Source organism: Camelina sativa, chromosome 11, assembly GCF_000633955.1.
Source record: "Camelina sativa cultivar DH55 chromosome 11, Cs, whole genome shotgun sequence".
Taxonomy (NCBI): domain Eukaryota; kingdom Viridiplantae; phylum Streptophyta; class Magnoliopsida; order Brassicales; family Brassicaceae; genus Camelina; species Camelina sativa.
In genome coordinates, this window is record NC_025695.1 from 42,475,676 (window position 1) to 42,487,570 (window position 11,895).

Sequence of the window (11,895 nt, forward strand, 5' to 3'; positions counted from 1 at the left end):
AATGTTGAGCTACTCAAGAATTTATTTTATTTTATTTCAAGACTTCACTCAGTTTTGTTTTTTTTTTGTTGTAGTCCCATTTAATGATGTTCACGGTTTGTTTGATTTTTTGAATAACTTGAACCTCGGAAAGAATGAGGACTTGGTCATCTATGTGAACCATAGCTAAGACGAAATTTATTAAGTGGTACAAAAAGATATTATGTACATCTTATTTTTATAAATTTAATCAAAATATATGAAGTTTGAATAATGGCGGAGCTACTTAAGTCTGATGACCAGATACTCCACCACTTAAGTCTGATGACCAGATACTATTTTCTAATGTGAGTCGTGACAATGTGGCAAACCAAACATATATTAAATGACCGGTAAGGTCTGATGCTCTTAATATATGAAGTTTGAATAATGGCGAAGCCATTTAAGTCTGATGACCAGACACTATCTTCGAATATGAGTTGTGACGATGTGGCAAACCAAACATGAGTTCTGCTCTGATCGGTGGTTTGAGCATCCAAACATCATTTGTTTCTTGAAAATATGGCCTGGAGACATTTCTGTAATAAGGTATGTCTTTCTGTTTTCTTTTGTTTGTTCCTTTAACTACATATATTTGGATTTCATTGTTAAACTAGTACTAATATATATATGTTTATGTATACGCATGTGGGTGAATCTATATAAACTCCACTTCAGAAGGACTGCCATGAGGAACATTTTTGAGATGTTTGTTAAGAGAAAATCTACTATGAGGAAATGGTTCATTTCTAACAAGCAAAGAGTCTCACATACAACATATATTTGGGTTAGTGATATATGTGACAGGTAATGTCATATATCCTTCTTTTACTCAAGAAGTTCATTCTTGAGTTCATATATATGTGACAGGATATTTGTTCATTCTTGAGTTCACTTATATTTTGTCTTAATATTGATTGATATTCACAGGTGCAAGTTATATGGTTAAAACAGCACATTAAATTGATCCACATTGGCGGTAATAGAAGCTTATAATAGGATTCAAGTATGTGACAGACCACAAAGGTAAACAAATTGCAGTTACTCTTCTTGACTGCTTAGCTGAGTGGGACATAGAGAAGGTATTCTCTGTGACAGTGGACAATGCAACCGCAAATACAAATGCTTTGAGTAAGTTTGAGACTACTTTCTCTCTTGTGTCTGATGAGTCTTTGGTTATGAAAGGAGAGTTTATGCATGTGAGATGTGCTTGTCATATCATTAATTTGATTGTGAGAGATGGATTTGCTGAAGTAGATGAGAATGTAGTTGCAATCAGGAATGCTATCTCGTATTTTAGATCCGACACAAACAGGCAAAACGAATTTGACCAGAAGATAGATTATGTTAAGATGACAGGGGGTAGTTTGCCTTTGGATGTTAGGACTAGGTGAAATTCGACTTATTTGATGTTGCAGAGGGCAATTAAGTATAGGGTAGCATTTGATAAGATGGAGACAAAAGACAAGTTATACAATGATCATTTCTTGGAGATTGATAATGGAAGAAAGAGAATTCGACCTACTAACTTGAATAATTGGCGTTCTATTGAAAGGTTAGACAAGTTTCTGGAGATTTTTTACAACTTAACATTGATTGTCTCGGCTTCTACTAGACTGAATGTGCATAAGTGTTATGGGGATATAGTCAACATTTCAACAAATCTTGACATGTTGTGTTCTAGTTATGATTCTGAGTTGAAGAAAAAGGCTGAGAAAATGTATAAGAAGTTTGATAAGTATTGGGATGACATTTGTAATATCAATACAATGTTGATAATAGCAACTGTGTTTGATCCTAGTAAGAAGCTGCATTTGGCAAAGATTTGTTTTGCAGAGTTGTATGGTGAAGAGACTCCGACAGCTAAAGAAATGTATGACAAGGTATATAATCTTCTGGTTAATATGTTCAAGCAGTATAGTGAAAGGTCTGTTAAATCTCAGCCTTCTCAGTTATCTCAGTCGGATGTGAGTGAAAAACTCCTCGGTTTTTTACAATTGATAAAAGGTACAAAGCATTGTTAAATGAGATTGAAGTTAAAGAAACAAATGATGGGTTGACTACATATCTGAAAGAGGCTGTTGAGAATCCGAATATGATGATGGGAACTGACTATGATGTTATTTCTTGGTGGAAACTCAATTGTGGCAAGTACCCTATTTTATCGCAAATGCCTCGTGATGTCTTTGTTATGCAAGTGTCATCTATAGCATCTGAAAGTGCTTTTAGCACAAGTGGTAGGATAATAGAACCACATAGAAGTTGCCTAACTCCCTATATGGTTGAGATTTTGATGTGTATAGAGCAGTGGATGAAACAATACATTGCAATTGAATCAAAAGTGCTTACAAATGCACAAATACTTGCAGAAGTGGAATATGAAGATAGACTTGGAATAGTTTTGTATATCTTGTCATTTTTTTTGTTATTGCCTCTCTTATACTTTATGTTAACTCATCCAATTCTTTTGTTTTCAGAGTTCTACATTGAAGAGTAAGTCACACTCAGGTCTCGACTACAACTACAAGGTAAATAAGTTCAATGTATTGTCTGTCTCTTACTCTTTTACTCTATTCATAATCGTCTAATATGCTTCTTATTTTCTTAGGAATTCATCATTAAGAGGACACGAACTATCGGCTTTGGTGTTTTGTTGTTTTGGTGTTTCACTTGGTGCAATTGGTGTTACAATCACTTGGTGTGTCAGCTAGTTTTTCACTTGGTGTTTCATTTGGAAAACTTGTTTACTTTGTTGTTTCTTTAGTACTTGGTTTGTTAAGACATGGAGATGTTTGTTTGTGGTTTGAAGTTTGAACATTGGTCTCTCTTTGTTTTCGGTTTTGTTTAATTTTGGATTGAATGAATGGCATTGAGTTTGGTCTTGTTTAATTTTGGATTAAGTTCGAGTACCCGAATCTGGACCAAACTCGATGGGTGTACATCCGAAACTCGATCCAAATACTAAAAATACCTGAATGTAAATGTCTAGAACCCCCTTACCGAAATACTCGATCTGAACCCTATCGGATACCCAAATGCCAAGACCTACTTAGTCTAGAAAAGATTGCTGAAACGCTGAGTGGAGAAGATGACATCTAGTGGCAAAATTTAAATCTTAGGGACTTGTCAGCTGCTTTTGGGGCTTTTATTAACATCTCAAGCTTCTGACTCAGAACATATGATTTTAGCCAAATAATACTTTTACCAAAACGAAAAAAGATGGTATGACTCCAAAAATGAAAAGAGTATTTTAACACATGGTTTTGAAAGAAAGAAAAAACATATCCAAATGAGCCATCATCACCTACCCGTATTCTTGACTCTACCCTAATACCCTTACAACATTTTTTTTTTCAGTTAGCATATGGCATAGATGATAGATTGTTAAAAAATATTCTTGGTCGGAACATGTATGCACTGAAGGTGATTCAAAAATGCTGACGATCCTTTATATGCTAAGCATCTTTCGTTTTCACCAAATGTTGTGTGTCCCCCACCGCATGAAGGGTCTTGCTCTACTGTGTTAGAAACTATATTGAGATATACGTGGCAAATGGATGGGTGGATGATGAAACTTGAAGGGTCTTGCTCTACGTTTGGGTTGGTAAAATGGTTTAAAAGGAAGAGCAATTCAGGGTAATCAATATGATGGTGTAAAAAGATAAGGGTTTAGGGTTGGTGATGGTCTGATGGATATTGGCTCACTTGAACAAAATTATCGAAAACAAATCCCATAACATATTCATTTCTTTAAATTATCCTTCAGAGTAAGGGATTTTATATAATTGGTCACATTTCTGACCACAAAAAGATATATAATCAATAAAAATGCATCTTTAGTAATACCAATAAGATTTTTTACCAAAAAGAAAAAAGCAAATAAGTTAACCAAATTAAGACTTTTGACTTTTAATTTAAGATTTTAACCAAATACGATTTTTTTCTTAATAAATATTTGTGTCTTTTGACTTTTAATTTAAGATTTTAACCAAATAAGATTTTTTTCTTAATAAATAATTTGTTTGCTGTAATTCAAAAAATGAGATAAGATGTTAACACATGATTTGAAATATATATCCAAGTGAGCCAATAGCCATCACCTACCCTTATTTGAAATATATATCATGTACCTATATTTCTTCCCTTTTTAAACATTTACCACATTCACTATATGACTATGACTCATCAGAATTACAAAATTACATATTGATTAAAAGAGAAGAAAAAAAAAACCTTCAAAAATACGTTTTAATGAAAGAAGAAAAAGAAATCTTGAGATCTTAAACAGGCATAACCGCAAGAAGACAAAGTTTTCAGGTGCATCAGTTCTTCTTTAATTTTATTTTTAAAAATCGTTGTTGTTTTAATATTTTTATTTTGCTTAAATATTTATGAGATATATGTGCTGTATTTACATTTTAATGATTTTACTTTAATGTTTTTCTTGCTCCACCATCTGCGTCCACTGATTTTGAATGATAAAAATGATGTTGTATGTATTCTTATTGTAATTTTGTTTTGTTATTCCTTTTAAAAAGTTATATATAAAGATGTCATTTTGTTTTATTGTTTTATGGCTAGTGCAATAGATTCGGACATGTTTATTGAAAATTTAAAACTGTAAATGCCAAGGAGATAACTTCAATTCACTAACGATTTTTGTTTTATGCATATTAGGATTTCGATTGGAAAATATGACTTCGAAGAGAATGGCTTCAAGTATCGAACTAGACGCATTATCCAATCTACCGGATGTTCTTCTGATTATGATCATCTCTTGTTTGTCGTTTAAGGAATGTTTAAGACCAGTTTACTCTCTAAGAGGTGGAGGTATCTCTGTCGTGAGACCAAAAACATTTCTTTCAAGGAGTCCGAGTATGTGGCCCGCTCTGTCTCCGACAAAAGATCCAAAAGGATTTCGTTTGTTAACTATATGTGTCAATGGGTCTCTCGATATCACGGTTACTGCATAGAAACCTTCTAGATTAAGTTCTCTCTTCCATGGGGATTTGCGGCAGAGATGGAGTGCCTGGTCGAATTCGCAGTCGCAAGAAAAGTCAAGAACCTAGTTCTTGATTTCACAGACTTTTATTGGTCAGTCACTACCGATGCGTCGAGGTATTACGAGGTTTATGTGCATTTACCAGCAAGCGTTTACAATCTAAGAACCCTCGAATCGCTGAAGATATATTCGTGCGGGTATGACCCCTCGAAGTTCACAAACTCTGGATCGCTTAGAAAGCTCTCTATAGGTTGGATCGAACTCACAGGGGCCGAGTCTTTGATATTAACCTCTCCTACGCTCAAGAGTCTAAGTTTTAGTTATTGTTGGGGCGTTGTTATCAACAACATAGCCGGAGATATCAAGGAATTTGTATTTGAGAACTGTGAATTCTCTCTTTACATGGCTTGTTCCTTTGATCTGCCTAATGTAGAGATATTCAAGTACTCAGGCCAAATACTTGCTTTTGATGTCAAGAAAATGAATAAGTTTAAAGAAGTTTATTTAGATTTTGAGGCAGAGGGCGAATACGAAGAACCCAATCAAAGAACCAAATTAGAAGGAACTATGCTTTCTGGCTTCCTTAACAGTCTTCGAGGTGCGAGAACCTTAAGTGTATGCTCTTTTCTCCTTCAGGTACACATTTAACTCTTAACATCTTTACATTACATATTCACGTTATTAACATATCTTTGAGAATGAGAATTGAGAACAATATTTTACTAGGGGATATAGTTTAGTTTCAAAATATAACGATTCTCCCGATGAAAGATTTTAATATATAGCCTAGTGGATAAAAGGAATATGTAGTAGTAGCTAATATAGTAGTATGTGTAGTATATTTACCTTATAAGCTATTGCGTTGTAATTGATTGTATAAAGACGGTTAGTTGACAGTTATCTTTATCTGAGTATAGTGCATGCATGTGTTTTTCTTTTTGAAGGCTATCCAAGAATGTGATGATCCGTCTTCTATACTTCGTCCTATGGAAACACAACATCTGGTGCTGAGAACGAGGTTGCATGTCATGGAGTTTAAAGGAATTAGGCTCCTCCTCGATAATTGCCCTAACCTAGAAACATTAACTTTCGAATGCATCCGTCGAAGCCTTTTCTCGGTAAGATTACTATATATAGTAGTACTGAATTTGAGAACAATAGTTCCTTTTACTATGTATGATTTTCCCTGAAAGTTCAGAATTTGTCGTTTTGATATATCGCAGTACGCTAAATCATATTGTGGCGTCGGTCCAAGTTCATATTGGAAAAAAAATCTTGCCTATGAGAATCTTCCTAAGACACTTAAGGTCGTGGTCGTGAGAAACTTCAGTGGTTGCTATGGAGAGCTAAATGTTTTGACGGTTTTGATTCAGTCCGGACGTAGGCGTTGTCCCGGACGTGCGCATGGGCCTGTACTAGAAAGAGTGGAGCTTTACGTGCGTAATGATATGGCGGAATGCCAGAGGATGGAGGCACATGATGGAGCCAAGATGTTACAGAATATTTCAGGGGATGTGCAGGTTCTTGTACACGATCCTCGAAGAGTTGCAGAGCCTATGATCAAGACTTCTCAGTAGTAGTGGGTTGTTTATTTGTCCCATTTAATGATGTTGTTCTCTGTTTGGTTGATTTTCCAAATAATTTGAACTTCTTGGAAACAATGAGGACTTGGTCATCTATGTGAACCATAGATAATAAAGAATTATTGAGTAATATTAAGATTTTATATACATCTTCGTTTTTATATATCTTTAATACAATTCTTCTATGATTTTCGAAATTAAAATTTCTATGATTTTCAAAAAACTCATCATGGCTCATACTTCGAAGGGACCTAGACGAAAATCATCAATTTTTGATCAATTTACCCGATTTGTGTTTACAATCAAACGAACATTGAGTCACTAAAACTATACGCTTGTGGAAACAACTCGACAAGATTCAAGAACTCGACTCTGCGCTAATAAGCTTCACAATCGGTTGGCTTCAGATCTCTGAAGTCACTACCTTGCTTTCCAAGTTTCCGTCTCTTGAGAGTTTGAGATTCATAAACTGTGCGAGTCTTGGAGATGAAGAAATGGTTTTGGGTGAAAACCCAAAACGTTTAGTTAAGAGAATTAGTCTCTAAAGACTGCGATTGATCGCTGAGCCGGTTTGTAAATTTGATATACCAAAAGCAGTAATCTTCAAGTATTCTGGAATAGTTCCTTACTTTTTACTTATTGAGAGTTAACGAGCATGCAGATGCAAGAAGACTTAGATTTTGATTTGGAGACGACATATACTATTGGAACCGGAGAAATCCTTGCACATCTTGTAACGACATCTCTCTTATGCTAAGACTTTAACTGTCTGTTCATATTTCCTCCAGGTATATACAAAATCACTCTACATATCTAACATCTTACACACTCATGATCACTGATCAGACCTTTACTTACGTTTTTGTTTTTTTTTCGGGGGAGAAAGATGGTCCAAATTCCAAAATGTGGAGGATAAAGTTGCAACATCTGGTGTTAAACAGTTGAAGACGAGTCTGCATCCATATGAGTTTGTAGGGATTAGGTACTTTAATAACTGTCCGGATTTGGAATCTCTCAAGTTTTAAATGGTTCCTCCAAGACCAATTATGAAGGTAATAAATTAAGTTACTACAATATATAGATCTTGTTATTGTTAAAACACACAGTAAATCAAGATGTCAAAAGAGTAATGATTGGGTTTAATGGATTGATTTAAAATGTGCAGACGCTTTTGTTACCGGTTGAGATTGACCCAAGTAAATATTGGCTATATCAAATTAGTCTATAGTGTTTGGAAAGGACGCTTAAAGTCGTTGAGGTGAAGGGTTTTGGTGGTGGCTGGTTGCATGGTTTTAAACTTCTTTTTTAACTTTTTTTAACGTATAATCCATTTTTGTTTTCATTATTTTGTACGGATTAACAGAATATAACCATGAAGTAAATATAGGATAGTAGAAATATGTAAGGAAGTAAGTAACCTGAAGAGAATCCAGTGCAATGCAGTACGAGACCCACAAACCAGACACATGCATGGCTAATTGGCCATTGAAGACTTTTCACCGAATAATAATACCAAAACTTGGAGACTCATAAGTGACACANATAAATATGCAATATTTGATTCAGTATGGTCGTGTTATGGAACGGCTTAATCTGTATGTGGACGAAGCTCAAAGGAACAATGCACTTGTTGGAGCTTATACGGTTTAGCAAATCAAAAAATCTTCCAGCCGCTTACAGATTGTTATTATACAAAACAACGTTTGAAAAGCTTCTTTTTGAGTCGGCTTTGGAATGTTTTAAAACTCTCTCGTCAAATTTTTTTATCAAACAAAAAAAACTTCTTGTGATTTTCGAGTATATTTGTGAGATGTTTAAATTGGGTATCAATTTGTTATTTGGTTAGGAAACACTAAACAGGGTTGCCAAAACTTTAACTAAAATTTTTGTTTGTTTAATGCAGACTGTGTCTGTGTGCATGTTTTTTTTTTTTTTCTTTTTTTTAGTTCATTTTAAAATTATACTAGGGGATAATCCGGGCTACGCTCAGTAAAAAATCTACCGACGTGTTATATCTACATTTCACAAAAAAACGTAGAGGATTCCTAAACTTTGAATGCTTTGAAGATTTTTTGTTTTTTTTTTCCATTTTGCTGAGGTAGATATTCTTTAGAAAATCGCTTATTGTCCACATTAGCACCGCCCGAAGAGTAAAATTTTGCTGCCAAGAGATATTATAGGCTTGAACTCCGTGCTCCCATAGGACTTGTAACTCATGAATCAAAGGTTGTAAGAACACATCAAGAGATCTCTTTGGGTGTTCTGGATCAGGGACAAGCACATAGAGAAATAGAAACTCTCGCTTCATCCACAATGATGGAGGCAGATTGTAATGTGTGAGAATAACTGGCCACAAAGAATATTGTTGCCCATGCTTTCCAAAAGGGTTGAAACCATCTATACATAGTCCTAGGTAGACGTTCCTACTTTCTGCTGCAAAAGCAGGATACAATCTCTGAAAATGTTTCCATGCCTCTGCGTCTGAGGGATGCGCGATCTCCCCGTCAGTTGAATGCTCTTGGTGTCATCTCATTGCTGCAGCGGTGCGCTCTGCTTGATATAATCTTTTCAATCGATCTGCTAACGGTAAATTCCACATACGCTTAAACGGTACTCGAGACCTTCCACTAGTATCCTGGAACCGGGGCTTTCCACAAAATCGACAAGCTAAATAGTCAGCGTCTGATTGCCAGTAAATCATACAGTTGTCAATACAAACATCGATCATCTGATATGGCAAACCAAGTCCATGAACAAGCTTCTCAATTTCATTATAAGCAGCTGGTGAAATGTTGTCTTCTGGCAAAATATCTTTCACAAAATCTGCCCAAGCATCTACACAATCTTCTGACAAATTGTAATCCGTCTTTATATTCATCATCCTAGTTGCGGCGAATAAAGGAGAATGTCCTTCCTTACAACCTTCATATAGCTTATTCTTTGAAGCATCTAGCATATCATAAAATCTTTTTGCTTCTACATTTGGTTCTTCTATTCTATTTATAGGTTCTGGATATGCCTGCATATTATCCCTATATGCGTCATGAACCATTTGAACTGTTCCTATATCCTCTTCTCCCAATCTAGATTCTTCAACCCTCTCCGAAACATTTCCACTAGTACTACCCACATGGTATGCATCATTTTCCCCATGATAAAACCATACTTTGTAACTTGACATAATTCCATCTCTATAAATATGTCCCCATACTAAATCCTTGTCGATGAAATTATTATTGTTACAAGATGGACAAGGGCAAAACATCTTACCACTTTTTAAGCAGCTTTCTTGATTCAAAGCGACATTCATGAATTCAGTGAATCCTGCTGCATATTCCGTCGTAAGCATCCCGTTCGGAAAGCCACCCGCATATCTTTCCATATCCAACCACGAGCGAAAATTATTCATTCTTTCTCTTTAGAACAAACTAATTTGATAACAAAAATATTTTTGCTTGAAGCGTAATTTTTGTTTTTTTGTTTTTTTTGTTGTTGTGATTTTAGATACGAATAGATGTATAGGGAACTCAATTATATAGGCAAGTAAAGATCTGATTCCTTCTCATTTCCTACCAAAAAGTTTACTATTTCACCCACCACTCACCCGCTTTATATCCCGCTTATTTTAACGTGCCGACATCAAAATTATTTTCCCTTTATTTTCCAATTTCCTACAAATATTTCCTATTAGATAATATTAGAAGGGAAGTAGAAGAAAATTTTCCTTTTAAAATCCTACGACAATTTTTCCTTTCAAAATCCTACTTGTTTCCTTCGAACTATATTTAGAAGGAAATGCAAAAGATATTTTCCTTCTAAATTCTTTACGGGTCTGTTCCTTTGATATTCCTGCTGTTTTCCTTCTAAATTTCCTTCGACAACAAAATTTGAAAGATTTTTGAAGGAAATTTCATTCCGTTTTTCATGTACTTTCTGGTAGGATTTTTACTTCTTATTTCCTTCCAATGTTATGTTTGGTCACAAAATTGAAGTTTTTTTGGTAGGAAAAGTATCCTTCCAAAACTTTTGGTATCTACTGTCGTAGGAAAACATCATGTTTTCTTGTAGTGACAATATAGCATCTATAATTTATGTATTGCTGTAATTCCTGTTTTAGTGGAACCTTTGCTGCGTGATGATGTGTGTGGTGTTCAAAGCCATAGGCGAGTCCGTATGTAATTGTTGTTTGAAGTTTTCTTAATAAAATCCTGGGGGTCTCTTCCCCTGGCCGTTCACCAAAAAAAAAGGAAAGTTTTGGCCATAAAAGTCTTAAAAAAACATTAGCAATGCCTTATGCTTTCTAGATCTTTTGGTCATCATCATCAAACACTGAACTAAAGGTACATCAGAAGACACCTTGAAGTTGTTCATGCCAGCACCCTTTTCACTAACTGTATTTTTTTCAGAATCATATTCTACATCCTTCAACCCTCTATATGTATATCAAAAAAAATATGATACGGTATATATCAACCCAATTATATGTCAAAGTATCACCTACCTGGACATCAAAATACGCCCAACTATCGCAATATCTGCGAACTATGAGAATTTTTTTCATGGTACGGTATAACTTTTGGATCTCTACCATGGCCGACTTTTTTTTATTTATTATTATTTTTTTGGGTAAAATGTGAAGTATTTATACCATTTTCGAATTTGTGCCAGAAGTTACAAAGAATACAAGTAGCTGAGAAAATAAAATCTACAGAATAACAGACAAAAACAACAACAATGAAGGAAAACATTGATCCTTAGCGGAAACGAGAGAAGAAACACCGATTCCGAGATGCCAACCTCGGAAATTTGAGTGATTTCCACAACTCCAAGTTGCCAAAGAGCTGGAGTCCCATCCTAGTTGCCATGAGCAATCCTAATAGAGGTCAGTCTTCAAAACCTCCGAATAAGGCGCCTACAACTTCTCCGCAAACTAACGCAAAAACGCAATGACAACAATGGACTAGTTCACAAATCCGATGGTTACAGGAGCATCTATGGGCAACCAGAGAAACCACCTCCGATCACCATTCCCATCGCAAATGACAGGAACCATCTCCCACGGATAAGCAATGCCATCTACCATGGCCGACTTGTAAATGAATTTCTTTTGCTTGTAAAACATTTGATGGGTTCGAAGGTAGATTATAGAAGGAACGAAAAATCAGTTGATAGAGTGAAAAAATGTAAATCATCCATGTAAACTACAATCATAAAAGACATGAAAAAAATATATCTTACCCAAATTTAGTCCTTGATTACAGAATTCGATTGATGTGCATTTCCCATTACATG

At 35.1% G+C, this 11,895-nt stretch overlaps 1 pseudogene; it reads left to right on the forward strand.

Annotated features, from left to right (window-relative positions):
* Positions 4,713-6,750, forward strand: LOC104726006 (annotated as a pseudogene).